At 40.5% G+C, this 27,542-nt stretch overlaps 1 protein-coding gene across 5 annotated transcripts in view; it reads left to right on the forward strand.

The window, feature by feature from the left end:
- The window catches only part of CDK14 (cyclin dependent kinase 14), a 296,945-nt gene extending 270,363 nt beyond the window's left edge, over positions 1-26,582 (forward strand). For all 5 annotated transcript variants that reach the window (XM_088533551.1, XM_088533554.1, XM_088533553.1 and 2 more), the window contains one exon: positions 24,687-26,582. The gene's annotated coding sequence lies outside the window, so the exon portion shown is untranslated. The remainder of the gene's footprint in view (positions 1-24,686) is intronic.
- The last annotated feature ends 960 nt before the right edge of the window (positions 26,583-27,542 follow it).

Below are 27,542 nucleotides of genomic sequence, written 5' to 3' on the forward strand. Positions count from 1 at the left end.
CTGTAGAACTACACCCCTACTCCACTTAAAAGCTTTTGAGGACAAAACTGTTTCTGGATAATTTTACCTAAAAGTATTTACTATGACAGCATAAAATAGCACAAAGCCAACTACTCAGTGTTCACACCTATCACAGATGTATTCTGGACACTTGTTCTCCTGTACCTACAGAATACGAGTCATGTTTGTAAAACATATGAGAGCCTTTATAGCTTTACGCCTTGGTACAGCCTGCTGATCCACGTTCGGGATGTGAAAAACAAAACGGTAGAGAGGAAACAGATCCTGACCTGCCACCGAGACGTGCACAATGAGGAAGATATTTATATTTAAAAGACATACAGCTGGGCAGCAGTTACTCGATCCCTGCTGCTTGAGGGGCAGTGGGGAAAGGGAGGTGTTTGGTGATTGCTCTTCAGTGCAACTGAGTTCTAGCAGGGGCTGGGACGAGAATAACAGCACCACACCAGGCCCCAGTTATGTTGCAAGCATTTTTGGAGTTGTCCTTAATATTCACATGCTGTTTGATTGCTTCCAGACCCAAAACATTGAGTTTATTAACAAATGCTTTATCTAGCTGAAAAGAACTTGCACAGTAAATAGTAACATATTTATTAATGTGAACTTGTGTTCTGTGGACTTAAAATAAACAGTTACTTTATTTTGGAAGCATTAGTTACTGCGTTTGTTTTGCAATGGTCCAGAAGAACACTGAAGTATAATGAGAGATTTTGTTCCCTCCAAGGGCAGAGCGTGCCCACGTGTAAAACCTGCGTGCAAGGCTGCACGCGGAGGAGCCGCAGGGCCTGCGCGTGTCTTCAGCTGGGCTCTGCCTTCAGACAGTCTCATGCATGTCTCAAGTGGATGGGGCAAATGGAAATGGGCTGGTGTATGTTTGCTTTAAAAAGTCTAATTATATGTGTATGTGATGCATAAATATGAAATATTTCATCGTCGAGTATTTCACTGCTCCTTTTGGATATCCTGCTTATTTTGTGGCACCAATAGCACCCGACTGCTCTTGCTAGCATCTCTAAATCTCATGCTACCATTATTCAATATATGACCAAGAGTTTTTGATGTAACCTTACTATTCTGCTATTTATATTAGGGCTACTTCTTGTTCTTCTCAACCTTTTTGACCAGATAAATGAACTGAAATGTATTTAAAAAAAATGACTCACAAATAACATCAAATACCTCTAAAAGAGCATCTTTGATTTTTTTAAATTATTATTTTTCAAAGGGGCATGGTAGGGGGAGGTCTAATCATGTTAATATTACTTACCTTTAAAGTTGAAAGGAAATGATGAACCCATTTCAAAAAGTGGAATTTCCACTTACCAGTTGCAACAGAGATATTATGTTGAGTTCTTAACAATGTGAAGTGTTTGACCTCAAAGTTGAGGTATTTTGCATACACAGAATTCCTGTTTCTAGTCCAAAACTTAATTTTTTCGAATTCTCGTCTCACGCTGTCAGCCTGCAGTCAGTTCTATCACTTCAAGGGTCTTTCCCTCACTGCCTCTTCCAGACATGTTGCTGTCTCTGTATCTCCTGCCAAGGTAGGAGAGCAGATAGATAGATAGATAGATAAACTAAGGAGAAATAAAAAAAATGACAATGCAAGAAAGCAAAAGAAGGGAAATATGAAGAATAGGGTTCACTGTTGTTTTTAGCAATGTTTGAGAATTTTCCGTATAAACTTCTAAAAGTGTGCAAATATTATCTTGTATTCTTTGTAAAACTGTTGATAAAAGTTCTACCTTTTCCCCTTGTGTACCAATACCTAAAGAAGTTTTGCCAAAGCCAGATATAGTCACTTTGTAGGTAAGTGCAATGAATACAAAGAATCTTTTAAATCCATGAGGATGATTGTTGTACAAATATTTTGCTGTGTGTCTGAATTATTGTAGACATTGTATATGAAAGGAAGGAGAGTTTTGCAGCTAGAGTCCGTTTTGTACATGGCTTTAGCCCTCCGTCGAAAACCCAAAGATCTCTTCTGAAGATCTCAGTGGGCCTGGCCCATATGAGTGTGAGTACACAATTTACTTTTATTTGTTTTGAAATAAAGTGCATAAATTCCAGGCTCTTGCGGAGAGTCTTACTCAGCACTTCTGTCCACAATTTTAGAAGAGAACTCCTAAGAGCTTTGTGTAGGAAAACTGCGTGCCAAATAATGAAATCATTATGAGCTAATTATGAGCTAACTACTCTAAGCTAGCTACTGTTTGACCTACTCCCCTAATATGGGTTAATAATTATATATGAAATTATATTACCAGCATAACATAATAATTATAAGCAGGACATTTTTAATATAGCATTATGGGAAAGGTTTTAATATTCGAGTGCTGATGCTAATTGCAGGCTTTTTCATTGCGAACGCGTTTTGGCACTCGCCGTCCCTCCCGGAAGCCTGAGCGCGCCGGGCTCGAGGCGCTCGCGCTCCCTACGGAACCGAGGGCGACTTGGCCTCCGCCACGGGCGGGCGGCCGCTCCCGCCGGCTCCCAGGGCCTCCGCGCTCCCCGCTCGCCGATCACGTCCATACGCCGCGAGCCCAACAGGCGCGTGTGTCCCGTTCAGCCCCTGCAGCCGAGAACGGGAGCCTGCGTATCCTGTTCCTGAGTCACCGCTTGGGTCATTCCTTCCGCGGGGCTCCCAGCCGTGCGTGTTGCTCATTCCGGCGGCGCGGAGGCAATTAGCCTGCCTACGGCACGGCCTTCCGGGCCGTCTGGGCGGCGTGCATGGGTTATGGAGTTGGCTGACCTGCCCCGTGCCAAGACTGATGGGCTGCACAGAAAGGAGGGAGGCAGAGATGCTGCAGAGCCCATCGTGGGAGCCGGGGCCTCCGGTACCCGTGCTCTGGGCCGTCCCCCTGCCTGACCCCTCTGGCTCCCACTGTGCTGTGCAAACTGTGGGAAGCCAGTCTCCAGCCTCAGAATAATGCTATGCAAAGGAAGTGATGGGAGAAATATACATACTACACTAAGATTTTGCACTTGAGGAAGTGGGAGAGAGGATTTCAAAGTAAAATTGCTGAGAGAACTGCTCCAGATTTTGGTGAAATGCTTTCCTCAAACATGCTTATGAATTTCTGCCCTCTCCTCTCTCTGGATTTTCTTTTCCTGAGGAAGAGCCATCCTTCCTTAGAATCAGTCCAAAGGAAGCATCGAATTTATTAAAAATAAAAATCTGAAAACCTACTTTTACATGAAAATAGGGTAGCCTTTGCAGCACTTGTTTTTCAAGCCTAGAGGGTCTCAGGGTTGCAAGCCATGGGAAACTTGCTTCCTTCTTTCGTTTTTGCAACCAACTGCCCTTAAACCTTTTCATTTAGACACCTACAAAGATAATTAAGATTGAGAAACCCTCTGCAAAGCAGGTTAAATGTTTTTAGATGGGAAGACTGAGATATGCAGGGCTTGTGTAATCCTTTTTGATAAGGATGCCGTTTAAAATCTCGGGTGCCTTGGTTTTCCCACTGGTAGGATGGGTGCGTTGGTGCTTATACAGCAATGACCTCCCCCCAAAGCTGCAGAGGTGAGAGGCCTCAGCGGGGTCAGGCAGGGACAAATTGAAGAAAGAACTTGGCACTCTTGGGACTCTTCGCCTGCACTTATTCTTTGATTCAACCTTGCCAACTCTTGCTTGTCTAGTCTAAGTGCAAGTCTTTCCCAGGCAAACAGGAAGAAACAGCCCAGAGTCAAAGCTTTCTATTAAAAATACAAGAAAATTGGAGAAACCCAAAGGTGCAAAACCCCTTCATGATGAGCTCTCATACTGAGAAGAAGACTCGCTGACCTTCAGGTGTGCGGGGGGCAGCAGTTAGGAAGACAGGCCAAGGGGAGGAGGATGCCTGAGAGGGGACGGAGGCTGCGCGTGTGTGGGGAGATGGAGTGAGGAACGGGCGAGTGCAGGGAATCCACTGCGAAAAATAACTGCAAATGCATGAGAGAGGGAATGCCAGGCATGAAGGGTTTTGTGTCGAAGAGATTAAAGTGTTTACTGTGCAAGTGGGTGTTGGTATTTGTGGCAAGGAAAAGAGGTTTGTAATTTGCTTCTGCTTTAGGTGGTAAACTCTGCAAACTTTCCCAGGGTCAGTGGTTCTCAAAGCGGTCCAAGCTGATGGTGACAGCTCCACAGACCCAGATTCAACAATAACACTTCAGAACTTTTGAGAGGAAGTTTGAAGGTCACAGTGTCCTGTGGGCATTTCAGAGGTACTCAGGTTTTTCAGCAGCCTTAATCAAAATCACATAGTTTGAATTGTTTCAGCAGTTCATACTTCACAACAGAACCATTTTTAATCAAGATGCTCTCTCGGTGTTTTATATTTTTGCACCTCTATTTCCTACTTTCTGTTGTTGAAAGTGATTGCTAGCAACAGATGAATTGTGGAGCAGATTTTGAAATGTCATAAAGTTATTATAATAACGTCAACTTTTTAATCTTGCAGACAGATGTGGTTTGATAAAACTTTGCTGTCTGAAATACTTCTACCAGCTTTTAGCTTGCACAAGATTGCCAGAAGTACGAGACATTGTCTACTATGTAGTCATCTCATTTGTTCTGTATTTCAGCCAAAATAAATTCTGTGTTGCCCTACCCATTTCCTTCAGCCCTTTTATGAAATATCAGCTCCAGATCATTTTGTGTCAGAAAATGTAATTTTGTTCATCTGGTTGAAACACCCTAGTGATGAAAATTGCAAACATCTAGATTTGGTTGACTGCAATGTGACGGATATGACATTCAATATCCTGCAACTGTCCCCTGAAATAGGCAGCTTTGGGGTGATTTGTGTCTACCAACATATCAGAACTATGTTTTTGCTACCTATCTATCCTAATTTTGGAGTTATCTTAAGATGTTAAAGCTACTGCTTCCATAAAAGTGAAGTTTCACGAGGAGATACTGAGAAGCATTTTATGGGAAACTATTGACATGTATATATAAGGACCGACATTTATATGTATTAGTCTGTAGGACTCAGGAAATGTGAACATCTGGTTTCCATTATTATTCTCTTCTGCTGTTTAATTAATAAGAACTATTCTGATCTCATTCATGTCTGACCTGAAGAATTTATGAAATGTAGTTCTCGGTCAACACATCTCCACTGTATATACATATTCAACATGTCTTTGTGAACATAGTAAATCCATCTGTTTAAAAGGACAATGTGAAATTCTGTGTTAAACTGTGGTCTGCTACACACATGTCCATTTTCCTTTTATTTTCTTTGAACACAGAACACAGTAAAACGCATTGTACGGCTTACCAGTTTGATATCACTTTGATAGACGTGACGTGACCTTATATACACACTCCAGTGTACTCTAATCTGTGGTCTCCCAGCTCCCACTCGGCAGGAATTCTGCGATGTTGATGGAACCCTGTGATTTAGCGGAGCAGCTGCAGTGACCCTGCGCCCTTCTCACTGCTTCTGACAGCTGCCTGCCATGTGTGGAGGAAACCTCACAGGCTAAAAGCTCGCCCGTAAAGTAGAGATCTTTAGATAAACATGCAGGTCCGATCATGCCACCGCTTTAAAAATAAATAGCTTAAAACCAGAACTTTCTGTGCGTCGCTAAAAGAGCAGCAGCTAAATATTCGAGGCATCCTGAGTGGTAAAAATAATGGATGTGTGACACAGTGTCTCCCTTTAAAAGGGGCAAGAAAGGAAAAAGTTCTGTGTAAACAATGTGAGGCATCCTGAGCATAAGTAATCTGCATAAGAAATGAGCTCATCTGTCTGTTCAGACAGGTTTGTCGAGCTGAACACGGTTCATCAGGTTCTGCTAGTTTATGCTAAGGAGTAGTGTCATAACTCCCCAAACTCAGAAAAATGTAGTCATCCAGTAATCCGTATATCAAATGGGAAAGGCTCATTTGATCTAAATTGTAATCTTTATACACATGGTAGAATTAATTTTATCAGGATTCATATTTTAAAAAAAAAGAAAGAAAAACTGAATGAAAGCAAGAGCTTTAAGTACAGAACAAAACACAAAGTTACTTAAAAAATAACAAAACCATTAAACCATTATTAGGTAAAAAAGGGCCAACATTGTCATTCTTCACTCCTTCCTTTCATATACAGTGCCCAGAGTTGTCTCATTGCTAATGTTTTCCTGCTGAGCTGCCATCATCTTTTGTCTTGCTGTCATAGCATTACACTGCTCTACCTTGCACATTTGGGTAGAGGTCGTTATCCTGGTGCCTGCTTGCGTTGCCTCTGCTGAGCAGGTTAACTGCTTGAGGTCTTTTATCTAGACAAATGTTTTACCAGCCCTTTTGCTCCTTGATGACACAAACTGCTCCTCAGAGGTCATACAGATGAATTAGCAATGCTGTGATAACATGTTCCCTGTGCTTTGACACACTGATGCAGACCCATGGGAGGAAGCTTACAGACTTTGTAAGATGAATAAAAAGTAGTGAGTAAAGAGACTTTTTTTTAAAGATTTGCCTCTCCCAAGAATTCATCTGTTGTCTTAATTTAGTATTTTAAGGGTCACAGTAAAAGTGGGATGTTTAAAAGAATGATGTTGTACAATGAGATTCGATAGATGTACAATAATCCTAGGAGCTACTTCTTACAAATAATTTTTTTACATAATAAGCACAATTTACAGTTCACACATTTTCACTGCGTTTGCTAATTCTATAAATATGGTCCCTTAAAATAGTAACTCTGAGACTATTAACCATATTGTGGGCACTTTTTGGTAGGTTATTTCTGTGCAAGAGTCATAATCAGAGGCCAAATAGCAAATGAGAAGTGTTCTAAAGCATGGTCAGTTGGGTTTATGCTTGCCAATATCTAGGTCAAATGGGTACTCCACACAGTTTAAGAGTTTGTTAAAATCCATTTGCAGGGTCACAAAGCTCTCAAGAGATGAAGCAGAAGTTCATTTTAATATTCACTTAAACTACCTTCGTTTGAGTGTAATATAGATGTGTATCTCTAACAATAAAAAGCAGAAAAATAGATGGGAAAAGGAAGAGAACTTTACTATTTGGAACCAAGGTTTTACATGATCTGTTTTAGGTACAAAGGTTCAGCAGATAAATATTACTATTCATACTAACCTCAATTTAGGAATCTGGCTGCATAAACATTTAACTTTAAGAATGTGATTAAAACCTATTGAGGCAAAAGGGGGTTCTGGAGATGCCAGTGTGAAAAACAGGAATTCTTTTCTCAGTCTGGCCTAAATTTCCTTTAAAATTTAAAACTTCTAAACTTAGAGCCACAGATGCAGGTTCAAGGTCACTTGCCTTCCCAAAGATCTAAAAGCTATCAATGCATAGTAGGATTTTGGTATTTATTGCTTTAGCTCCAAGTATTTAATTCACGTTGAAAATAATAATACCTGAATTTAACTCAGTAATTCCTGTCTTTTCCTGTCTCCCGCTGGGAAAACCACACTGACTCCAATCAAGCTGTGTGCGTACAAGCTCTCTTTCCGTGGAATCCCTTCCAGGGTCAGGGCTGCTGAGTTCCACTGCTAGTGCAAAAAAATGAAGTTCAGTTTTGTCTGTACACATGCGTAAACCCAGGAATGGGGGTAGGAATGATGGTCTGTCTCGTTGCCTCACCATTCGCATCCAAATACAGCCCCGAGGTCCGGCCCTCACACTTAACTGGTGCTGGGTTGTGGTTGCAGCCAGGTTAGGACTAGAGCCACTGAACAAAGACTCTAAGGAAACATGCTCTTTGTACGAGGGATATTTTCTTTTTTTATTTGTCAGAGCAGCTGACAAAAAGCTTTTTTTTTTTAAGTAGATCTCCTTTAGTAACACATACGAATAAGACTTCTGGAGGACTTTTGTGTATGGAAACTTCAGGAGCAGAGCATGAGCATAAGAAACTTTTTCTTTCTGCGTATTTGTCAAGCGAAAAATCAACCCCAGAGCGTAGGCAGTTCAGCAGCGATAACATTTTGCATGAGCAGGAACTTTGGTAAGACATGAAAGGCAGAGCCTGACAGTTGCCTTGCTGGCACATTCCCGTGGGGCACGTGTGGGGACAGTGGCACTGCAGTGCCAGAAGGAACGGGGAGAGGGAGGTGGCAGGAGTATGACTTAGGCCTGATAAAGGCTTATCTTTCTGGGCCAGTTTCACTCTTGAGTGGAGCGAAATTTTCAGGTGAATAGGGATTGATTCAGTTAAGGATCACTGTCCACTTACTGTGGGACATTTTTATTTTTCAGCCAAAACAATTAGTTGTATTAGCTTAATCATGCCAGGGTAGGTTCTTCCAAGGAAACTTTCTGCTTTGGTACTAGCAGTGATCAAAGACCACCACGAGAATTTGGTTTTTGTTTGTTGTATGAGTTCACTTAGAGTATGCCAGCGGCTGCTGCAGCCAGTGAACCTAAATAAGTGTCTGTTGGATATCTATTTAGCAGCAGGCTCCCTTTTTTTCAGCACGGTCTCTGTGTAACCTTTTAATCTAGCTCTTGCCTTTGACTTTTCATATTTTATATGTTTAACCCCTTGATGCAGATATTTTGCATTAAGTGCTTTAGAAATCCTGATTTACTGCCTCAAGGGATTAGCCAGAATTCCAGTATTCTTGCTTTATCTACATTCATTTATACAGTCCATTTATTTCTAGTAAGTACATCGGCCAGATCATATTTCTCTGAAACTTTAAGCCCTGAAAATAAATGTATGCAGTGACATAATAAAAATAATAAAAACTGTCTTGTATATTGCTCTTATCCTTGCCTTAAATATCAGCTTCCAAAAGCACAGTGGGTTTATATTTTCCAAGTAAACACCACCTTTGAGGTTTATACTGCAAAGCTCTAATTTTTAGTTGACTTCTAAGAGGATTTAATCAAACTACAGGATATATGATTCAAAGCAAAAAATGTAATTAAGAAAAATCTTTTTCTGTAGGCAAAGAGCAGCTTGTTTTCATTAATTTTATGAAGAATGTTGTTTTTCTTGGCTGAAAACTTGAACCCATGGGACAAAGGAAGATTTATGGGGTGATCCACAAAATCACACAGGTTTTGTGTTGCAGTGCTGTTTTTGCAGTGACCACTAGAGTTCCTATAGCTAAAGGTTCATCAGCGTTTTATAAATCTCTATTTTCAGAAAGGGCTTTTACTCTGAGATTAGCTTTGAGCTAAATATATGCACGCAAACTCTCGGTATATACATAGTGTCATAAACACACATATTTTAATGTAAATAATTTATAAGATTGTAAGAGCTCTTAAATATTGCAAGAGCTCTGATGTAAGAGCTTCTTACACTAGAAGGCAAAACAAAGTTGAACTAAGGGGGGGACCTCCAGTTCATGTGCTGCATGTGTTTTTTTGCTGTTGTGCCTTCTTACACATGTGGCAAACCAGCCTGCAGTTGCTGAAAGGCCCTAGAATAGAAGATCAGAGGCATGATGTCTCTTGCCCTAATCCTTCAAGGTGTCAACACCACTTGGGAGGTGCTTGTGCCCACGGTCTGTGCAATGTATGAATCTCACTCCTTCTGCTTGTTAGAGTAGAGGGAAGGATCCCTAGATTACACTGTGTTATTGTGAAGCTGTTTGGCTTACGTCTCCCTTCGGAGCTTGACCCCTTAGATTTGAGGTTCAAATTCAGCTTTGACATATGTATTTTTAAACCAAATAAGTTTATTTAGTTAACTGGATCAAATGAAATACTTTATATATCTTTAAAAATCTCTGGTTAAGAAGATCAGTAGTTCATGAACAGTAATGAAACAAATATCTTAACAGAATGCCTTTCCATTCCCCATAATGTCAGCAAGAGTGTCTACTTGTTTAATATTGTAGTAAACAGAAAAGTTCAAGGTTCAGTGCTTAAGTCTCTGAGCAGTCTCCCCAACTGTTCCTGGCTGCCCCTATTTTACTTTCTCGACAGGAAACTAATTTAATTAGTACAAAGAACAGGCCAGTACACATGCCTATATAGAATTCTTTCGGTTCTTAGAAGGTATATACTGAAGTCACTACACTAGATCGAAAAACAGAGATCATAAAGTTTACAGAATGGAGTATATGTTATGCTGTATTATCAAAGATTGCTTTCTCAAATTAAGTTACTGTGGTTTCACAACATCAAACCAGACACAACATTTTAGCTGAAAGAAGTAGAAGCTGATTGATAGAAAATTTGAGCCAGGTTTATGTTTTATATTATGAATCTCTTCATCCTGTTTGTGACTAACTGCAAAGATAAGCCATCCATTAGTTCTTAGCAGTACTTTCTTCTCCAAAAAAATCAGTTTCAAAAAGAACTTTATTAAAGTGACAAATTCAAAATGAAGGTTTCAGATTTAATTTCCTCCACCCGTGGTTTGTACACTCATCTACTACAATCCTCATTTACAGGATCGCATCTCATTTCCTGTGGACCTCAACTAGTTTTTTGGGCAGGATAATGGACTGTGATCACAGATGGAAAGTAGATGTTTATTTTATCTTCATCATTCAGTGTTTGATCCTATGCATTATCGCTATAGTATCTGTAGCCTGCATCATACACAGAATCAGTAACTTTCATGGAAGCTATTTTTTTTTTTTTTGGTGGCGCTTTGTATCTTAGCTCCTTACCAGCATCGTGAGGTCCCCCTCACGGTAGCACGGGTGGTTGAGATGGTGCCAAGGTGTCTATTTTACACACTAGGAGCTGAGGCACAGGTATTAAAATGACAATTCTTAAAAATAAATCAAATTTTCCTGCCTGATTTCTCGGAGCTCCTAGCATCTTTTAGTGCTTAATATGTTCAGACTGGATTTCATTTTGCATTGACCTCAGTTGCAGCAGTGAATGCTCAGCAACCCAAGCCAGGAACCATCTTGGATTATGCAGAAAATGAGAAACACCAAAAGAATTTCTGTTAGGAAACAAAAAACAAACAAACAAAAACAAACAAACAAAAAACGTTTTATATAATTTTTCTAGCATTGTGCAGGAAGCAGGACTTGAATACAACTTTCTAGGTATTCAGCCACCAAAACTCTTTTTCTAGTGCATTGCTCCATTTACTTGAGGCCTTCCAACTTCCACAATAAATGAGGCAAGATTCATATTTTCAGTAGAAGTTTGATCTTTCAAGAGTAGCCTATGTTTTGGCCAGTGAACATGGCAAAGCTCTTGTGTGTGAGGGGAGGAGGATCATCATATACTGAAGATTTTAATACAGATGTAGAAGGCATAGAATTAAGATTGCATGAGCAATCTTTAGCTTCTTTTAACACTTGTCATTTCCTGTAATTTCCTTTCCAGACACTCAAAAAGTGAAGGAGAATGTTTCCCAGTATGGGAACATATCGATCCCTCCTTCCGTCTTCCTCGGTGTTGCTGTCGGTGCCATTCATACCTCTGAGGCCCAGTGTGAGGCCGGTAGGCAGCCGTGGGAGGTGATTATCCTCCGTGTCAGGCTGACACAAGAGGAGACGCGGTGTGCTGTGCAGACAAGCCTACCTGCTGTTCGTTGGACAGGAAATAGTGTCGTGTGACCCAGGCATAGCAGGATCTGTGGCAGTTTCTGAAAAGAAGTGTAACCTCCTGGCTGTACGTTCGTGCTTGCTATAGCTCCGTGTCTCCTCCTGACCCTTCTCTGCTCGTCGTGTTCCTATGCCCCTACCTGCTGCTTCCGCCTGTCCGCCCAGTCTTCAAGGACCTAACCGTAGGCCTAGGCTCGATAGTGCCTGTCCTGATTTCTGGGTGTTTGACATGAAAGATATTTTTAACATTGCTCTGGTGCTAAATGCCTCCCTGACACCCCTTCCCCGCTAAAAAAATCAATAAAAAAAGGCCCTCCTGGTATTTGGGAGGGTGGGAAGAGAAGTTCATCCTTTTCCCTAACAGAACTAAAGGTTGCTGCTTTCTCCTTCAGCCAGTTATCCTTGTGTGTAGTCTGTTTGCCAGCATGCCATGGTCAAAGAGGAGTGACTCAGAGCATGGCAAGTCCTGGCTTTCTGGTTTAACTGCTGTTAGTCACTCAGCGTTGCATTTAGAGCTAGTTTGCACAAGATACGTGAAGCGCCCTTGCATGCTGACTTGACTGCCAGGAACACTGCAGGAAAATCCCTCCCATTTGCCTCTTTCCTTAATATTTAAAAGCAATTGAGGAAGCAGAGTTGGACTAGCAGAGCGGGTGGCACCAGTGGAAAACAAGCTTAGTGCTGGCAGCTCCCCTGCCAAGGTAATGCGAGGTGGCCTGTTTTAGCAGGCAGCCTGGGTTAGCTTGGTGTGAGGACATACGGCCCTCGAGGGGAGGAATCTATTTCCATATTATAGCAGCGTCTGCCGCAATGCCTGGGAGTTTGGACGCGTTACGTTGCTTGGCTTCTCCTGCAGACTGCCCTTCTGGTCTCGCCTGCCGCACTGGGCCCCCTTTGAGTCCTGCCCTGCTTTCTTTCTGAGGTGGCCCCAGGTGCCTCTGTGTACGTGTTGATACCCAGCTTGCCCCCAGCTCCTCCGTTGGGTCCCAAGGCACCGGCGTGTTGAATGTCAAGATAGGGAAAACTCATAACGCTCACTTTTGCGTGGCCTCCAGAATCAAAGGAGAGCAAGCGAGCCCTTATGGTGACTCTTAAGGGTCAGTAGTTTCTCAAAACAGTAGGGATATATGTTTTATGTTCTAAAAATAAATAGCGTACCACGTATGTTATATGTCAACTGTAAACTCAATCACCTCATAAATAGGCACTGACAAATGAAAAATTAGCTTCTTTGAATTAATAAAAGTGCCCTGTTTCAAATATTAGTTTTTTTAAATTTTCCAGGATATGATTTCAGCGTCCAGCGGTGTCTATTTTACTTCTGTGTGAAGCCCATTCTGGTGGTTTGCATTAAAATCTATGTGAAAGGGATACCACCAACTTAGTCAATTTTGTAAAATAAGCTCAAAGATATTTCAGAAACCAGACTGCCCCTAAGTCCCTCAGGTACGATTAGTGACTGAACAATAACATTTCTTATTTCAGAAATCTCTTTTTCATCCTCCGCTTGCCATGTAAGGAAAATAATTAAAATAACGCCATACAAAGTCTTGTCAAAGCACGAAGTATGTGTCTCTGAGTTTGCAGTACTGTTATTGTAAGCATTACTTGAGCAGATAAAAATATTCTGATGAGTGAGAGTTACAGGCTGTTGACATTCTTTTAAACTACTTATTATAATTTCCAGTGCCCTTTTTTGATGACTTTTTTTTTTCTTTTCGCTCTGTCTCCAGACTTTCCTTTAGAAACCTTAGTTTTGGGGGTAGCGAAGTGGGGCAGAGATGCCTGTGAGCATGTGATTCACTTGGGTGCGATAAAAAAAAAACATGAGTTTCTTCCTGTTAATCTTTGCTCTCAGAACTTATGTGCAGTAACAGTCCTGGTCTAATGTAGTTTGACCAGGTGAGCAAAACACAATGTGTGATGCCATAAAGAAAAGCAAGACACTTGTAATGAAGATACCAGTTGGGCATCAGAAGCTCTGGCTTGCTGTGCAGGTTCTGCTGCAGATATGCATCCCTGCTTTTATGCATTTCTCTTGGTTCACACTGGGGTGAGGGACATGTTATGCATAAGATGGCTCTTCTTCTCCTCTTCCTGCCTTTACTTCAGTGAGGACAGGTTCGGGAAAGTGTCTGGAAATGTCCCAGTCAAATAATCAACCACATCTCTAAATCCAGCACTCTTGAATAAGGGTGTTCATAACCAAAGGGCTACAAAATCAGAATATGATGCTCCAGTAACCCAAAGGGTTATATGTTGGAAGGTTTTCTTGGCGTGCTGCATTCGATTGATGAAGCTCCTGCTGGGGTGAGAGATGTGATCCGTTCTCAAGCTCTGCTGGTAGTTTCTTTGTCACTGCATATGCCAGGACCCAAACACATCACTTACTTATGCACAAAGAGCTGGCTTATTTCTTTGTTCTTGCTTTGTAAGTGAGCTGGTTATTGTTTTATTCATGTATAATTGTTATAATCTTTCATACCTAGACTATACTGTGTTTCCAGATGAAATTAAAAGAAGACCATAGTTTTTCAGAAGAATCTATTAATTTCAGATAATAGACCGTATTTATATTCAAAAGCTTGTATTTTAAGGTGAAAGGGATAATTATATACAAAAAAGCACACTGGTTTTAGAGACAAATGTAGCATTTTGGTGCATCTATTTCACCTTCTTTTGAAAATTAGACCCAGAGTGCATGTGTCACAAAAATCCTGGGTTTTGTTCTGTATTGTTATTATCTGCCCATCTGCTGTTCCCTTTCTTTCTCTCCTTTCCTATGGCAGTTTTCAGCCTCATACCTTTGATATTTTTCATAGAGACTAGCTGCACTTTACATGGCTCATAAAGCAAGTACAAGCTAATCAGGTGGATTGAACTTCAGATGCCATGAACAAATGAGGACTTAGTGTAGTGCACTGCTGTTCAGTAATGCTAGAGAAGTTTTAGTTTGAGAAAAACCATCATAAATGAATTTATGTGCCCACCCAGATTTATTTTAATTAAAATCATTCATGAGTCGTGGCTGTTGCTTTGACTACTAAGTACTTACAAATGGGCTTAATAGACATGTTTGTTTTTTTCACAGCTGTAAAAATACATATTCTGCTATATACATTTTTTTTTAATCTGATTTATTTAAATAGAGTTAGGTAAAGATGCAGTTTATAGGGAAGGTTAAAGGGTCAAAATCGTATTTAATTAACTTATACCCACTTGGGAAGAAGCCAGGGTAAAAGAATGCACTGAAAGTAAGCTTCAAATAATACAAAATCTTTGAAAAGAACTAACCACCTTTGGTGAAAGGCTTTCCTGTTCTTAACCTTGTGTCATTTAAACTATTTAAATGAGCTATGCAAAACCTTACATTTATTATATAATGGAGCTTCGATAAAAGATTAAATAATTCTTACAGTTACATGGAAACTGATGCTATGGCACTGAAAGCAAAGACCTTAGTACTCTGTTGGACCACACTACCTGTGCTTACGTACCAACAAAATGCACGCTGTGTCACAACTGATGTGGCATCTGCTATTTTTGACTTATGTATGGAACCTCTCAAGTGTATGAGACTGTTTCTGTTTAAAATATAGAAGTCTTTCAAAAAAAAAAAAAGAAAAAAAAAAGAAAGAAAGAAAACATCAGTGTGGGAAAAGCCCCTATAAAATCTGAAGGAGGCCGGGTTTTTAAAGATGGTCTGAGGCTTTTAGTTGTTTTCATGAGAAGCACCTCATGTTGGGTTTCCTAAACCATGCCTTAAATGTGACTAGCTTAGCTGTACACATGGAAAAGGTCCTACCTCAGACACAGTGGGAACTCTGAGGAAAAATATCACTGAGTTCCTCTGTTATTTCTTTTTATACACTATATAGGATATCCTCATTGCTGTATTGCTGTTCTGTAGAGGTGCCAATTCTGAAAAGTTTTTTCCATTTAATTGCCACAGAGTTTGTACTGTGGAAATATTCCTGTGTCAGAGCTACATATACATATATATATATGTATGTATATGTATATGTGTGTATATATATATATGTAACCATTTGTCATATCAAGGATTTTCAGCAAGAATCCCAAGTGAGAACTGTATAGGTGAAAGGACTGAACAGCTGTATGGAAAGTACTAGCAGAACCTGTAGGGTGTCAACATGGAGGCAAGGGACATGGCGTATAGACACCACTGCATATGCTGAAATGTTTTTTTTCTCCCCTACCTTGTTGTGGTCTTGCAGAACTGTTGTGTTGGGAAACAAACCCATCTTGAAAAGATTAACCCCCCCAATTTTTAACCCCTCCATCAATACTACTGCCTGACATTGATGGTGTGGGTGGACGATATAGCCCAAGTGCTCTGGACATAACAGCATTTGGAAATATATTCTAAAATATAAATATCCCTATTACTTAAGCTTGCCATTAATTTAATATACCATAATTGTGGGAAAGATCCTTGTGATTCAGCATGTGAGGTCTACCGTCTGTCTAATTTTATGTACGCTTAGAGGCTGCAGTGCTGTCCTGAAGAATTTCTTTTAATTGCCATGACTGCTTTGGCCTGATCTCAGGCTCCGAGAAGCCACAGCAGCAAACAGAGCCCATAACCAGATGGTTCTTACCAATAGCAGCTTTCAGCTAGAAGGATCTTTGCTCTCCAGAATGCAGCTGTAATGATGTCTGCTCTGCCAGGCTAAAACAAAGGCTGTCATAGCTCTGCCTTCCAGATTCATAAGGAACCACTTGCTGGTTTGAAAAGTGCTCATTTCTTTTTGGAAAAAAAAACTCTAGGGAAAAGACACACACAAAAATATAAACAGAGGTGATTCATTTTGTCCTCTCCAGAGAAGAATAAACAAACAACTTACTTCATTCCAAACTGCCTGCAGATACTTTCAGACTTCTGTAATGATTCTGGCAATGATAAATACATTTGTATTGTTCTCTTAATGTTTAGGATTTACATTTGTGGAAACTAAGGTAGTTTATAGTATGGTTGATCCCTTGTAGAGGTGTCCATACGTTGTTTTTGTTTCTTTAACTCAACTAGCAATATTGTCCACATCGGTCCCGAGACTGTCCTGCAGCTACCCCTCAGCGATGACACTAAAACCCTTAAATTTGCTTCAGGAGTTCTTACTTTCAAGAATCAGCTAGGCCAATACAATCACAGGTATGCAGAATGCCTTTTTTTTTTTTAAGTAAGTCCTGTCTTTGCATGAGGTAGCCCTAAATTTTCTGGAGGAGGTGAATGCTCATGCGTCATCTGGCAGATATATAGGATATTCTATGCCATTTTCTCCAGTAGACTTTGCTGCAGGAGGATACAATCCAGGCAACCCTGTGGGCTGTGCTGGAAACTTCCCAGGAATCAAAGGGTTGCCACCTTATGTGCTCCTGCATTTGCACAGCTAAGTGGGTATTTGTGGTCTAGCACTGCCTGCATACACATCACTTTACAAAATATGCAGAAAGAATACACCTGAGAATCAAAGGGCAAACCAGGAATGAACCTCTGAACTTAGGTGCTGGAACAGGGAAGATGAGGGAAATGGTCATGGCCTGCATCAGACCTGGCATTGAAGCTGGTTAGCTGCTGTGGTTCAGGTAGATCCAGTATCCTGCTATTTGACTTGACAAGTGTGCATATTAAGTAACAGCAGCCATCAGTCATGAGACTGGAAGTGAGTAGGTTTCATTCCTGGTCTTTGGATTGGGGCACAGTCAACCTGGTCTCTCTGAACTCTGGGCTCATATTCTTCATTCGAAGCTAGCTATTGGGCTGTGAGGAATCTGAAGCTTTTCTGTCTCTTCTGAAGTCCCTGAACTCTGTTTAAAAATATCCTGAAGCTTCACAATCTGCTAAGCATCTCCTTGAATCTGTTGGCAGGCCAGAAGCATATTGCTAAAAACAAAACCCAGCTAAGCAAATCCAAAAATGTTCAGTCAGAAGCATGGGCTCTCAGCCATCTCGTGTTTGCTGCTCCCTTGAATCATGTACAGGAGATTATCCTTATTAGGCAATCTTAGGGGTGTTCCCCAATCTTTTGAGTATGGTTTTCTTCCTTTTAATTACTTGGTCATTATGCTACAACTTCTGTCTGCTCCCCTAAGTGGCCAGTGAAGGCAGATTTTGCTGTGTATCTGGATACCTGAAAATAATTAGGCATCTGTGAGTTGGGAAGTGGCTTCAGAATTCAGAAAGTGAAGCTTCACTGTGAGTAATGCACTGGAGAATATTCCTGAAAAATAAGGATGTAATTCCAAGATCTTGTCTTTGCAGGCAAAAACAGCCTGATAAATTTCTGCTTAACTCTACCTAAGTGATTCCTTCTTGCTCTCCTACCAGTTAGCAATCCCTTTAGCTGTGCTGGTGCACCATTTTATAAGTTTGCTATCTGATGGATCACTGAAAGTTTCTAGGTAAAAATAATCCCTCCTCACGTTCTTTTAGATCACTGAATCCCATGGACAGTTTTAGCAGGATGAGTGCTGGGGGGATGAGTTGTTGGGCAGCAGTAATAATGACTGAGCGTGAAGCTTTGCGTGGTGGAAGGGTATCACAGCTCCGCTGACTGGCACCCCATTGCTTGGCTTTCAGTCTCCAGCTCCTTTGCCCCTTCCTTTTTTGCAAGAAAGTGCAATGAGGAGATCACTTACCAATTTAAACTAGTAATAAATCCATGCATCAGTGGCTCTACATTGACTTCAACAGATATTTCCCAGTCTGAATTCTGTTATATGCAACTGAAATTGATAGGCTTTCTTTCCTTTTTTTTTTTTTTTTTGATCGTTTGTTTGTTTTGTTTTGTTTCCTTGGAAATATTTTAATTAAGCTACATGCAATTTTTTTCGGGCATAGCATTTGCTCATCTGTTTTCCTTTAGATAGCTGATGCTACCGCTGAGATAAGGATGCCATTGTGCGAAGCACTGGCAAAAAGTGTAAATTTAGGTTCTCATTAGAGATCCAGAGAGACAGCATGTCTCCAGTTCACATTTAATAAGTTTTGCTCTGGCAAGCTTTTCTTGTTAGTATCAGAGCAAGTAGCATACATTTTAGATACATTAAGATGATCGCAAAAAAATAAAAAAGAGAATGAGAAAAGGGTTAAGGGGGCTGAGGCTCATTTGGGTTTCTTGCATACTGGAATCTTTCAGTTACATCCCTCAGTTTTACTACTGATATAATCATGAGTGAAAATTTATACCCCAATAGCATTTAATTTCAGACATGACAAATCTTCAAGCCATTAAAAATATAAATAACATACTGGAACCCTGCAGCTCACATTTGGAAAAGGGAAAACAAACAGGAGGGTGCAAGAAGTTGCAAGGATTTGGCTGTTTGTCAGGTCTGAGAAGTCTATTCTTGCAAATAAGTAGCACTAATATTTCTTTAGCCTCGATGTGTACCAAAATCCACAGCTTTCCTTTTTGTTTGTAATAAGGTTTCTATGGCTTTGCTTACAACCTATACTGAGCTCAGTAACGCTGCTATTTTTTGCAGTATCTTCGTCTGAAGTATTCGTTTTCCCAGAGCTCGCTCGCAGAGGGCTGTGCTTTATTCTCAAAACCTAGAAGACATGTAGTAGATTCAGTCCTGGCCATTTTTCATGTGAAGCCCTATTCAAATGGTAATTGAAAAAGGCTTTGTGGACTTTGTTCTCAACTCAAAGAAAAAAATTCAGCTGTGGGCAGCTAGGGCAGTAAAGAATTTTTGCTGAAAGACTCAGAGAAAACTAATTTGGAAGTTACCACAGCCTCTCAGAAGTTAAAGGTACAACTACAATCAACTCTGCAGCCAGTTGTGCTATCAAATATCATTGGAATGAATAGAGTTAATAAAATATTACTGCGAGGATCAGGACTTGGCGGCCCTTTTTCCTAGGGAGCTCTGCTATAGAGGAATTCATTACAATATTTTGGGGAGCGCGGTGTGCACGGTCGGTTTGTGATTATGGATATGCATTTCTGCTGCTCCGCAGCGGGCGCGCGATCGCGGGCAAGGCCGCGCTCGGCAGCGCCAGCCTCCCACGTCGGCCTGCGGGGCCGCGGCGGTGCCGGTGGCGACGGCCGCGCTCTCCGCGCGCCTCCTGCGCGTGAAGGCCCCGGCTGGAAACCTCGCAGCCCAAAGGAGGGTTTCCGCGAGCTCCAAAGTTTGCAACTGTTTTAATAAAGGCGTTTTTGTTAAGTTTGAAGTGTTTATGTGCTTTGAACTGTTGCGGGCTCCAGCTAAAAGCTAAAATTTGGCGCTCGTTTTGCTGGGCAGTCCAAACTCCCCAGCTGAAATGTAACCCGGACTAGGGAGAGCTAGCAAAGGGACAAGGTGACATGGTAACATTCAAGGTAAGATTCAGTAGCAGTGACAAAACCGCGGGATTGTGATTGCCAGGCCCATATCCACTCTGTCGCCAGCCTTTTATAGGGATTCCTAATTTCCTTTAATGTACGTGCACTCATAAAATTGCTTCATTCATAAGCTTGTGTTACTGTGATTTATTTCCTGACTCGTTTACAGTCCTTGTCTAGCTTCACTTAGGGTCAGTGATGTCCTCTGCCCACCCCAAACGCAGCCCATGACCCTGCAGCTCCCTGTGTGCAGGCTGCTCTGCTGCAAGGCAGGGGCTCTGCGCAGAGGCCAAGTCCCTCCTGCCAAAAAGTCTTTGCAGGAAGAAGAATTCCAAAAACAGTATATATAATCAAACAGAAATCAGCTTGTATATAATCTGTATTATGAGTCATGTATTAGATCCATGGAGAAGAATATACAGCAATATTCATCATTAAAGATAGAGTCTGGGAGGTCCAGTGTGGATAAGAATATAAACCCAGTTACTAAAGCACAGCAGAATAGAGCAGGAAAAAATAATCAGTAAATGTTTTGTTTCTTATTTGTCTTTTATGACCAATAGTTGTTATTATTAAAATATGCCACATTTTAATAAATGCATCACATTCTATGCATAAGTAACAGGCAACAGTTACCGAGCTAATTCTGTGTTTTCATTTAAACATTAAATTAAATAAACTTTTGCTAAAGAAGTCTAAACTGAATTGGAAAAGATGTGGTCTTTTGGAAATTGGAAATGGGGAAGAAGGTGAGGAGGAGGAGGTGCAGGTACCTTGCACCCATTTAGTTACAGCTTTTAAAATACATAGTAGTTAGTTATGGCAGTGCAAAATGCTGAGTTAACACTCTAAACTGACCTTGTGCAAGGTGACGTTAAATTGATTTAATAATTCAATTTTAATAAACTCCTTAAAGTTGATGTATAGGCACATCACAGGGAAGAAGATATTTTGTTTCAGTCTTATTTCAGAAGTGAGGCAAATTCACCATTTTTCTGTGCTACAAAGTACTTGAGTTCAGGAATCTTTTAAAAGTCTATCCTAAAAATATTTTTCTCAAAACCCTCTCAATTTGGAAAAAAAAATATAGTTTTTCTAGTGTCAAATATATATATATTTTAATAAATTTTTAATCACAGCCTTCAGTCCTGCCTCTCTTGTGTATTTTGGGGCATGGGAAACTAAGTCAAACTGAAGCCCAGCAGAAAGTAATTTTAGTAAAATTGCGTATAGCCTAGTGAACAGTCTTCCTCAGGAAAGCCCAAATCAGGTATAGTCCATAAAAGAATTGCTTTCAGCTGAGGCAGGCTGCATACTGCAATGATCACTCCATCTTTGAGCTAACACCTCTGAAAATATGTAGAGAAACTTAACAGGCAGCCCTCTACTGAGCCTTGGCCGTGGAATAATACGGAGCTTGAGCTAACAATAGTGCAGATCATTTATTTTTCATACATGAGAACAACCGCAATTCTTTTATATCTTAAGGGAAAAAAATCCTTGAAAAAGAAAGCACTTTGTACTGTGTAACAATTCTGCATTTTAAAGCACTCTTTTTTGGAAAATGACTTTGTGTGTTCCCAGGCATTCCACACACATTCAGCCACACGCATACATGTATGTTCGCGTTTGTGCACAGGCACTGTAGACACAGATATAAAATAAGGTGTGTGTGTGTGCATATACATATATACATACATTTGAAGGTGGGAATTTATGAATTTATGGGAGGCTGGCCAGATTTAATTTGTCTCCTTGTATTTAGCACTTAAGGGCTTATATACTCAGTTTGCTCAAAACTGTGAAGAAGTACTCCTTGCTTATGCCTCAAATCAGAAATGCATGAAGTGCAGCTGCAGAGATAATACATTCTCCCCAAAGGCTTTGGCTGAGCAAATTAGGTGTCAATGGGGTGCCTGCGCAGGCAGTACTCTCTCTAATTAGTCTCTTGAGCCTAGTTGGTGGCGGGTATAAGATGATCTAATCAATTGGTCTGTGTCTGATGGTACGTGTGAAAATCCTGGCAGGCAGAGCTGTCTCCCACAGGTCACTCACCTGCACAGCGGGAACGCTCATTTTCATTTTTCATCTCTTCCATCACATGATGCTGACAGTTGGTTTTAAGAAAACGGAATCCAAAAAATATCTAGTTCATAGGGCATGTAGGTCAAAATAAAGTTGCATTATGGGTATTGCTGAACCAATTAATTAATATTTATAGCAGCGAGTTGTATGTAGATAGCATCAGAGTACAAATAGTATTGATAATGCTTGGTTGCCTTCTTAAAGTGACTTTTCTGAAAAAGACAGGAAGAAAAGGTGTGGGGAAAAAAATCACCTGTTAATATTATACTTTTTTAGAGAAAATGAACAGTATCTATGTGGTGTCTGCACATCTAGTGCAGAGAGGAGAAAGAATATATGGTTGACGATTTTAAATATTCTTATGTTTCATCTCATAGAGAATACAGTACCCCTGGTTGTCAGCTCACATTTTTATTTAAAATCTGGTGTCATAGAATGAACACTCTTATAATAATGCTAAATCAGCTGCAACATAAATAGACCTGCATTCTGAATGTGCTTTGCATGCCAAGGACGCTGCGGGAGCACAGCTCTGCCCTATTTTATAATTTATACAAAAATTAAAAGCACCTAGCGTAGGATGCTGATGCTGCCAAAAGGAGCAATGAATTGGTAATTTACATTTTTTAAAGGAAAGGAGATTCTTTTTATTAATTAAAAATAAAGAAAAATATTTGGGATGTCAGGACCTTTTAGTCATCCTTTTCCGCCTCATGTCTTGAGAGCAGGATTAGTATTTCAATTACAGTCTTTAGTACCCTTCACTAGAATCGCTGTTACCTCATGGTAAGTTTACCTATTTTTAATGTGGATCAGTACTTTACTTTATCCCGTTTGGGGTCTGTGACAAACAAGGATGCATGTACCTGATGAGTTCTCTAGATAGCGAACATACAGTTGAGTTGGTTTGATAACTTGATATTTCAAGCACAACATTGCCTTGTGTATAATCTTCTCTTAGTTTTATTAGAGACATCATCAAAATCAAAACTAATGGGACCTGAGGTGAAAAAATACAAGTTCATTTTTAAGGCACTCGGTTATATTTCTTTTTCTTAATTAATTTATTTATTTATTAGGAGATCTGAAATAATCCTGTTTTGCTCTTGGGAAATCACCACTTGTAAATATTCCATTTAACAAGTTACACTTTTAGAAGCAAAGCTGTGACCAGAGGCCATAATCTGGCAAGTCACCAAGCAAAACTTTGATTCATACATTGGGAAAATGCATTAAATTCCAAACAAGAATATTTCTAAAATGTATCTATAAAATGCAGCCAATGTGAGTGCTGCACCACTTGGGAACCAGACTGTTCTAGTCTAAATTTCCCATGTGCAACGTGCCACAGCTCAGGTGGTGAGAGCGGCGCTCCCCGCCTCGCCGTCCCAGTGGTCAGATCCACCAGGAACCCGCGGCCCCAGCGGCAGCAGTGACACGGGTTGAGCTCAAGGCTGAGCTGGGATGACAGAATTGACAGCTGCCCTGTCCTGAGCCAGAGCAGTGAACACCCCAGGCTTCATCAGGGAGCCTGGCAACCTTCAGAGCAAACGTATGGCCTTGCTCTCCACTTTCCTGGCCTGCTGTGTTCTGCTGTTGGCCTGTGTTGACTCTGCCAGTGGTTGCCAATATGCTAAGATCTTTTCCTCCTTGTTATATGATGGCAACTGCCCATTTCATTTCTAAGGAAGCTTGATTCTGAAAACATCTAACTTCTCATTAAGATACTCATCATCTCATAGGCTCAGCCTCTGCCCTGGAGAAGAGCTGAACAGCTTTGCCTGCAGCACCAAAAGTGGAGGCAGAAAATGTAAAATTGTCACTGGGGATAGGCAGCTGTGGCCTCCACAGCTGTAGTGCAGCGTGGCAACACACAAGCTCAACACTGAAGAAAGCAGCTTGGGGACTTTAATTATTTCTTTAGGAGGAAGGGGCTGACCACTGACAGGGTCACCTCTGCAAAATGTTTGGTTTAAGGCAGGGGAATGAGGCAAATATTGTCGGCAATGTTTCACCACTTACACATTTGATAATTTCTGCGTGTAGCTCTCTTTTTGCTTTTAAATTTATGGAAGGGTAAACTAAATGGGTCAGCTCTGATGCATTCCCTGAAACAAGATTTACTGGGGCTTCAGCCAAACTCCAAGACCCAGAGGAAAGTGGGACTGTCATGTGGGGATAGACATTCCACACAAAACCCAAACATGATTAAGAGACAACCCAAGCAGGAGCCAAGAGGTAGCAGACCAAGATGCAAGAAGGCCCAAGAAACTGATGAGCACCATATTATTGTTTTGCCTAGCAATCTACTTGGACATTTATTTAAGAACATTAATTACGAAACTTACATGTTAAAGGAGAGTTGCTTTATTTCTGTATATTAATAGGAAAAAAAAAAAAAGAATGCTTTTAAATGCAGTGTATCCTAGAGCTCCATAGTCAGATTGCATTTGCAGAAGTATTTGTGACTAATTCCAAGGTACCCTTAAATAGTTCCTCGAGAGCAAAGCTAAGGAAAACTGTTCTTAAACTAGTCCCAAGTCCTTTCTCAAGGACTCCTTGAGAAAAGGGGCAAGAAGAGCTTGTGAATTTCTTGAGCTGTGCCAGCAAACATGCTTTGGATGTCTGTCCTTTGCTCTGAGTTGGTATCTTCGTAACTGGCTTTGGACTAACCTATTTTTTAACAGGTTTAAAAATCATTGAAAAAGGCAAGTCATGAGGTATATTATAATTTATATTGTTTCCTTACAGGATTAAATTTACCAGTTTGGAGGAGGGAAACAAAAACCTAACGAGGAGGCCAACACTGGGAAGGAACCATGGCCTGTTTCCTTTCTTTCTCTATGGTGGATTTCGTTCAGAAGAAAATTGAAGCTGGCAAGACCCTGTATTTTTTTTCCCCTGCAGTTTATTTAAAACCTTGCACGCATTTGGATACCTTGTGATTTCAGAGAACTATGTGAAGATTAAGCTTTGGCTTACTGATACATGGCATGTACTCTTTCAATCTTTTGTGTTTGATTTTGTTTGATTTTCCACTGCCGCACTGCATCTTTGTAAAGATTTTTATGCTTTCACCAGCAATGTCTTAAATACATTAAGACAACATATTTCGTGTTCACACTTCTTTGGTAATGAGTGTACAAAAAAGACAACAGCGGCATAAAGGACTGTGTGTTTCCTTTGAAAGTTGTGCATATTTTGCAACCAACAGGAAGACTATTTCTGCCAGAGCAAGCCCAATGTTTCTGATCAGCTGGCACTTCTAGCACCTTGCCACTATTCCTAAAGTGCTGTTGGGTTGTTTCATTTTTCCTGATATCTTTAAGCCGCTCATATCCATCCTAAAAACATGGCAATAATTGCATGTTTACTTCAGAACTCTGAATTTGGTTACTCTGCTTAGGTTTTGTAGCATGCCGATTTTCAGAATAGGCCTGTGAGAAAGACAAAGCAAAAATGATGAGATGTACTCAGCTAGCAGGTACACAATGAATTCTTTATTCTTTTATTGCCTTTAAGACTATTTCCTTAGTTTATGGGTCTTGGCTAATCCCTCTGTTCTTCCTCACACTATTTACCTTTTGGGATGTTTTCTTATAAAAGAAAGCAAAGAGATGGTGAGACAGTTCTGTTTAATTCAGGGCAGACACTAAGGTGCAGAAAAACTTTCATCAAACGAGCCATTAAATCTAGCTGTGTTACTTTGCATCTTTCAAAGCATAATGGAGAATTTTGCGTATCCAAAACTGTTTGCTGTTCCACACCAAAGCACCTTTCAAGTCATTTCCATAGATACTTTATCCACTCAGAAGACACTACCAGGTACTGTGTCTTTAAAGAGCTTTTCTGAATGAATCATTCAAATGCAAGCTTTGTAAGCAACCAAGTCAGGTGATTTTAAATAAAACAGAAAGTCCCTGCTGAATTTGGGTTGGGGAGGACACGGTGTTCAGGGGGGTAGTAAGAGGGCCCTGATCACACACAGTGCTTCGCATTCAGAGAGAATGGGGTATGGCACAGACACCCCTCTTGAGTTACGGTCCTGTCTGGACAGAAACACTTACTAGGCAATATTATTCTATGCATAAATTTGACATCTCTTGCTTGCTGGATGCATTGAATTACATCTTGAAGAAGCGTGGTAACACTTTGGTTAGCATTCAGTGTTTGAAAGGAGGGGAAAGGATTTGTGCTACTGCCGTCTTATTAAACTCCAGCAATGTTTAATAAGAAGAGAACACCCAATAAGGCAAATCCTTGAGTGCTCAAGTAGCTATGAAAGGCCTCTTAAAGAACTAGGATATGAGTCTACACTTTCAAGTAGTTAAACCATGGAAATATTCTCAGTATTTGCACAGCCATTAAAACACAATTTTCCCTAATCACATCTCTGTTTCAGGATCGGGTAAAAGCCATCTGAAAGGCACTTTCAGTCACAATCCTATTTAGAACTTGGTACAGTTTTTCCCTTGTGTTTATGAGGGGAAAAACCTAACCACTGAACTTTTGAATTCTAAACACACTAAAAACTGCCTTAGACGTGGTTTGTTTAGGTTTCATGTTTCTTTTGTAAGAGAAAAGTCTTTTATACATTATCTTTGCTACTTAAATCGTGTGCAGTTTGATGATTAAAATTAGCTATTTTTAGAAAAGAAAACTTGCTGCAAAAATCTGAAGAATTTTTGAAAATGTAACAAAGATTTCAATTAGGAATATAAGGGTAGTTTCATAAAAAACATCTACTTTGGCAGCTTAAATTCAGAGGCAAGCAATTATGCTGCTCTACAAAACATCTGAAGGTTTAATACAGAGAGTAATTCCTCAACTGCTTCCACAAGCCTAGCACTTTGCTAGCCACAGTGAATCATGTACAATGTTTGCTTAAGGTATGTATATGTGTGTAGGCACACGTGCGCGTGAGATTAGCTTCTCTGCCCCATTCCCGCTTTTAAGCAACCACTGAGAAAATTAACGTTGCTCCAAAAATTTTCAAACTCAGTTGCCTGAAGGAAAGGGATAAATATCAAGATTCCAAAATAGTAACTTCATTTTCAAAGGTAGCGGGGTTACCTCTCAGCAACTAGTTATTTAAGGAGTGACCAAGACCTCTGAAAATGAGCCCAATGATTTATGCAGCTCCTTGGAGGCCACCAAGGTTACCCATGGGACTAGAGTGTGCTCTTTTTCCCATGGGGGTTCTCCACGTGGAGCAGGCCTGGCCTTTGTGGGCTGGTGCCAGTTGCAAAATACTCCTCTGTGTCATCAAATCTACTGGGAAGCTTTTTTTTTTTTTTTTTTTTTTTTTTTTTTGAGAAGGAAGAAGTTCCTTCATCCAGGGATTGTACAGCCTTATTCCCCTCTTTCCAGAAGAGCCCTTACCTGCCTCGTTGCCTGGTGTGACACCCATCAGTTAGACCCCAATAGCTAGCGCCCTTCTCCAGCATCTTGGAGAAGCAATATTCTTCTCCATAGCTCTTCTCGGTGCTACTGAATGGCCATTTTCCTTGCCAATGCTCTTCTGACAGTGCCATCAAAGATCAGTAGTGTTCCCCTCTTTTTCTCTCATCCTGCCTAGATCAGTTCTACACAAGATCTTCAAAGGGA

This window comes from Tinamus guttatus, unplaced genomic scaffold, assembly GCF_059628265.1.
Source record: "Tinamus guttatus ecotype Peru unplaced genomic scaffold, ASM5962826v1 Tinamus_guttatus_pri_ptg000509l, whole genome shotgun sequence".
NCBI lineage: Eukaryota > Metazoa > Chordata > Aves > Tinamiformes > Tinamidae > Tinamus > Tinamus guttatus.